Genomic DNA, 6,390 nt, shown 5'->3' on the forward strand with positions numbered 1-6,390 from the left:
GATACTTTCATCTACAAGTCCTGACTTAGCAATTACATAATATTCACTCACATCATTGTGTGGTACAAAGGGACAAAGAGAAGTGGGACAATTACTTTCTTCTTGTATCTAATGAGGCTCTTAGGGAATCTGGTCCCAATGGAAATGAAGACTTCTGTAAATACCTGCTCTGTGATTTCCCTCAAATATCTTTTATGCACAGAGTACTAGAAATACGAATTCCTCATTTATTCAGAACCTGGCCATAATTCCAAGACTTTCCAATTCCCAAAATAGAGAGAACTATTGGCCACACATACAGACATGAAGAACATATGAGAGTTTTTTAATTAGTTGGGACTTAATACCTATGACATATCATTTCATATTTCAATCACATCAAGTAGAATGACTAGCACAATGAGAGTTTCAACGCCAACTTTCATAAGGTGAGATTACAGCATGATAGACAGAAATATTTATTTACTAAGCTTGGAATTCTCTTAGCAACTCCCTTTGTCAAATTTTGTAGACTCGTGGAGAAATAACAAGTACTAAATCCATGGACTATATATTTGGATAAACTCAATAATAAAGAGCTCTTAGTTTTTTATAAGCTACTAAGGAGTGAAGTAATGACTTGGAAATGTCAAAAGACCTAAACAGTTATGGAGATGGGTTAAGCATGTGCCTATATATGCTTTATCAAATTAAAATGATGAATCAAGTGGGACCAGCATCATCTAAGACTGGGAACCAGAAGTTCGTTATACAGAACTGGAGACAGATCCTGAGACTGAGCTACTGATAAAGTAAACAAGATTATGGCTAGAGTCTGATTTGTACCATCTGGAACCTCAGTTTTTATGTTCCTACCCACTGTTTCTCTCCTCTGTGTCTGGACCTAAACCTATGAGTGGGGAAAACCAGTCCACTGTCTCTGAGTTCCTCCTCCTGGGGCTCTCCAGGCAGCCCCAGCAGCAACAGATTCTCTTCGTGCTCTTCCTGAGCACCTACCTACCCACAGCCCTGGGCAATCTGCTCATCATCCTGGCCATCAGCATAGACTCCTGACTGCACACCCCCATGTACTACTTCCTCAGCATGTACTACTTCCTCAGCAACCTGTCCTTAGTGGACCTCTGTTTCTCCTCTACCAATGTTCCCAAGATGCTAGTCAACTACATACTGGGGAGTCAGAACATCTCCTTTTTTGGAAGTCTCACACAGCTGTATTGTTTCATTATGCTTAGTCATGGACCATTGCCTCCTGGCTGTGATGGTCTATGATATATTTGTTGCTGTGGACAAACCATTACACTACACAACAAAGATGGAACAGATATGTGTCCTCCTGCTTGCTGGAATTTTGGTCATTACAAATCAATGCTCTGTTCATAGCCTGCTGGTAGCTCAACCCTCATTCTCTGGAGAAAACAGGATCCCCACTTCTTCTGTGATGCAGCTCCTTGCCTGAAACTCTACTGCTCTGACAAAGAAATGAGATGGCAATTCTTACTGAGGGGAGTCTGCTAACTCTAATTTCATTTATTTGTGTCCTGGCTTCCTACACTCACATTACCTCTGCTGTCCTGAGAGTCCCATCCAGAAAGGGAAATAGAAAGCCTTCTCCACCTGTGGCTCAAACTTGACTGTGGTATCTATCTTCCACGACATCATCATTGTGGTGTATTATAGCCTGCCATCCTCCCACTTAACTCAGAAGGACACTGAAGCTGCTGTGATGTACACGGTGGTGAACCCTATACTGAACACTTTCATTTACAGCCTCAGGAACAAGGACATGAAATGGGCACTAAGCCATAGCCTGAGGCTGAGGAAAGCCCCACTACCCTCAACCAGGGGATATTCCCCTAAATATTTTCTGGGGAATTCCTGCCTGTGTGACTGGGGGAGCTCCTATCTGTCCTCTGTGGTACTAAGTGACTGAGGGAACTTCTTCTCACGTGCCCTAGTGCCTCACAAGGCATAAGGCAGCTCTGCCAACATTCAGCAATGTTACACACTGATTCAGGAACCTCTGCCCAAATGCCACAGTGATTATCTGACCAGGGCAATTCCACCCACCATTCATGGTGCTCTACATCAAAGCAGGCAACCCACCAGCCTTCTGTGGTATTCCCCTTGCAGTGGACACCCCCACACATCCCCTGCAGCACCCCAAGCAGTCATGGACCACACCAACATGGCTTCTTGTGAAATCGCCCAGTACAGCACCATCTTCATGGCTCACAACAACCCAACCAGTGTCCCCTGAGAGGCCCATCCAAGTTGCCCTCCAAATAACAGAATACTGGTGACTAGGAAAAGAGTGAAGACACAGGAGGATAAAGTCGTAGGCTAATTCCACAATGAAATTAGCTACAGGGAGTTCAAAGAAGCTTTCCTATGAGTCTCCCAGAGAAAGCCAGTGCTCTTTGACTCCCTGGGAAATGGCACCTCGCTCCTCTAAAATGAGATGCAAACAGCAATGAGCCCCAACAACCTCAAAGAAAAAATGGGAGAAACTAAAGGCAATGGCAGATGATGTCCTGAACCTAACAGCATGCATAGAAGTAGCACACATTGATATGTCACAGAAAGAAATTTTCAGAGTGCTGCTTAGAGTCATACAGGATATGAGGGAAACAATACAGAATAAGGATGAAATGATAGAGGAGATGAAGTCCATACACCAAAGGAAAATACAAGAGCATAGGGAGGAGATAACAGAAACCCGTAGCAGACTCACGGACTTCACCAATCAACTGGAGGAGACAGAAAACTGGACCAATGACCTTGAGGACAGCCAAGCAGACTTAATAAACACAAACAAAAATCTAATAAGTTCAACAGAGAAGCTGAAGAAAGCCCAATAGCTATGTCTGATGCTATGAAGAGGAACAACATCAGAATAATTGGATGACCAGAGGAAGACACAACAAAGAAGTCATCTGCAACAATAGTGAGAGAATTCTTGGGAAAATTTCCCCAGCTTAATGAAGGAAAACCAGGCAACCATTCAGGAGGCTGAAAGAACACCAGCTAGACTGAATCCCAACAAGAAGTCAGTAAGGCACATAATAGTTAAACTATCCAACTTTGAGGAATAGGAGGAAAATCATGAGAGCAGCTAGCGAAAAACAAGCAATCACATATAAAGTTTCCCAAATAAGAATATGCTCAGACCTATCAGTGAAAACTATGAAGAGGAGAGTGGAATAACATATTCCAAAAATTGAAGGAAAACAATACAAACCCAAGAATACTCTACCCAGCCAAATTATCGATCAAGATAGATGGAGAAGTAAGTCTTCCCAGACAAGGAAAATCTCAAAGAATGTGTTAGAAGGAACCCGCCCTACAAAAGATCCTTGCCAATCCAGTATGGGCAGAAGAACAGCACTCACCAAGCAGAAATAAGAGACTGCCACATAGAACAACTGACCCAGAGAGCAACAAAGACAAAACAGACTGCAAGATACCCTTGGATTAAGGGTGGAAAGAAGTCAAGAATGATACACACACACACATGCACAACACACTAATAAGATAGGAAGGTAGGAAACACCCAACACAAGGTATAAAATGACATCACAGAGTCCACAGATGGAGATAATAACCTTGAATATCAATGGACTGAACTCAGTTATTAAAAGACTGATGCTAGCAGACTGGCCTAGAAAATACAACCCATCAATCTGCTGCCTACAGGAGACACATCTCAAGACTACAGACAAAAATAGGCTGAGACCCAAAAGCTGGCAAAAAGCATACCATGCAAACAGCAATTCAAGAAAACCAGGGGTGGCAATCCTAATGTTGGATAAAATGGACTTCAAAGTGAAAGCCATAAAAAAGAGATAAGGAGGAATAGTATATAATGCTCAAGGAAATGGTAGACAAAGAACCACTAAGCATTGTAAACATATATTCCCCAAATGAGAGACTGAATACATCAACCATACACTCCAAAAGGTGAAAAAAGAAATCACAGCCTCAACAGTTATTGTGGGTGACTTCAATACACTACTCTCTGAGAAAGATAGATCACAGGGAAAGAAAGTCAGCAAGGAGGCTAGAGACCTAAACACAACAATTAGACAATTTGGCCTGATAGATATCTACAGAGCTTTTCATCCAAATACAAAATTTTTTTCACATTCTTTTCAAGCCCACAAGATACATCTTAGAAGATAAGCTACATCCTGGGGCATAAGGCGAATCTACGCAAATTTACAGACACTGATATCATACAGACCTCTCTGACCACTGTGCCATAAGGCTGGAAATCTACAAAAGGAAGATGAAGAAAACAAGAGCAAACAACTGGAGGATAAATAACTCTCCATTGCAAAAGGAGTGTGTACTGTCCCAGATCAGAGATGAAATTAGGAAATGTCTAGAAAGCAATGAGAATGAGAACACGACGTATGAAAACCTACGGGACACAGCAAAGGCATTATCAGAGGAAGTTTCATAGCAATATATGCACACCTGAAAAAGGAAGAGAGACTCATGCTGGCACAAAATTTACAACAACTACAGCAGAGTCAGCAGAACAATCCTACTAATAGGAAAAGAAAAGAAATACTAAAAATCAGGGCTGAGATTCAGGAGAGGGAAAATAAGAAACTATGGAAAAAATAATGCTGCTAAAAGTTGGTTCTTTGAAAGCACAAACAGAATCAACAGACTGCTGGAAAACCTAACCCAAAAAAGGAGGGAACAAATTTAAATAGCAAGAATCAGGGATGAAAGGGTACATAACAACTGACCGTGATGAAATAAAAAGGATAATTGCACAGTACTATGATGGATTGTACTCCAATTAATTCAACAACTTCGAAGACATGGACAAAATCTTGGAAAAACAAACCCTCCCTAGACTACCTTGATAGACATCAAGAATCTCAACAAACCCATAGCAATCATAGAAACAGATAAAGTTATCAAGGGATTACCAATCAAAAATCCCCTGGACCAGATGCCTTCACAGGAGAATTCTACGAAGCATTCAGGGAAGAACTAACACCAATCTTACACAAACTCTTCCAAAACATTGAAAAAGGTGGTAAAATACCGAACTACTTCTGTGAAGCTAGATGAACTATGATCCCGCAAATGGGCAAGGATCCCACAAGAATTGAGAACTATAGACCAATATCCCTAATGTACACTAATGCAAAAATCCTTAATAAAATACTGGCCTATAGAATACAAAAGTATATTAAAAAATAATTCACCATGACCAAGTGGGATTCATACTAGGGATGCAAGTATGGTTCAACATATGAAAGACCATTAATATCATTCAGACAGTGACATGAAAAAGTATAAGCACATGTGATAATATTGATAGATGTGGAAAAAGGATATGAGAACATCCAACATCAGTTTCTGTTTAAGACACTTGAAAAGATAAGAATGGAAGGAAAATTCCTTAAGACAATACTAGCTATATATGAAAAACCAACAGCCAACATGGTACTCAATGAACAAAGGACGATCACAATCCCACTGAAAAAAGGAGACCAGACAAGGATGCCCATTGTCCCCGCTTTTATTTAATATCATACTGGAGATTTTAGCTAACAGCATAAGGCAAAAAAACACATCCAAGGTATTCGTCTGCAGAAGGAAGAAGTGAAACTATCGTTATTTGCTGATGATATGGTTTTATATATGGAAAATCTCAAACATTCCACAAGGGAGTACTGGAAGCAATTGAGGAGTTTGGTAGAGTGGAAGGATACAAGATCAACAAACAGAAGTCCATCGGACTGCTATACACATTGCATAAGACCACAGAAGAGATCAAAAAGGTAGTACCTTTCACAATAACCCAGCACAAATTGAAATATCTAGGGATATACCTGACTAAAAGAACAAAAGATTTTTTTAATCAATTTATTGGGGCTCATAAAATTCATCACAATACATAGATCAATTGTGTAGAGCACATCTATACATTTGTTGCCCTCATCATTCCCAAAATTCGCTTGCCTCTTGGGTTCCCAGAATCAGCTCATTTTCCTTTTTTTCCCCCTCCCCCTCTCTTCCTCTGCCCCTCTCCCCCATGTACCCTTGATAATTTATAAATTATTATTATATCTTATATTACACTGCCCGGCGTCTCCCTTCACCTACCCCTCTGTTGCCCATCCCCCAGAGAGGAGGTTATATGTAGCTCTCTGTGATCAATTCCCCCTTCTACACCCACCTTCCCTCCTGGTATCGCCACTGTCACCCCTGGTCCTGAGTGATTCATCTGTCCTAGATTCCCTGCGTTTCCAATTCCCATCTGTACTGCTGTGCATCATCTGGTCTAGCCAGATCTGCAAGGCAGAATTGGGGTCCTGGTAGTTGGGGGGAGGAAGCGTTTAAGAACTAGAGGAGGGTTGTGGGTTT

At 41.2% G+C, this 6,390-nt stretch overlaps 1 pseudogene; it reads left to right on the plus strand.

The window, feature by feature from the left end:
- Nucleotides 1-891: 891 nt before the first annotated feature.
- LOC101654190 overlaps nucleotides 892-6,390 on the plus strand; it is a 32,866-nt pseudogene continuing 27,367 nt past the window's right edge.

This window comes from Echinops telfairi, unplaced genomic scaffold (assembly GCF_000313985.2).
Source record: "Echinops telfairi isolate 266 unplaced genomic scaffold, ASM31398v2 ScPeMD7_5;HRSCAF=22, whole genome shotgun sequence".
Taxonomy (NCBI): Eukaryota; Metazoa; Chordata; class Mammalia; order Afrosoricida; family Tenrecidae; genus Echinops; species Echinops telfairi.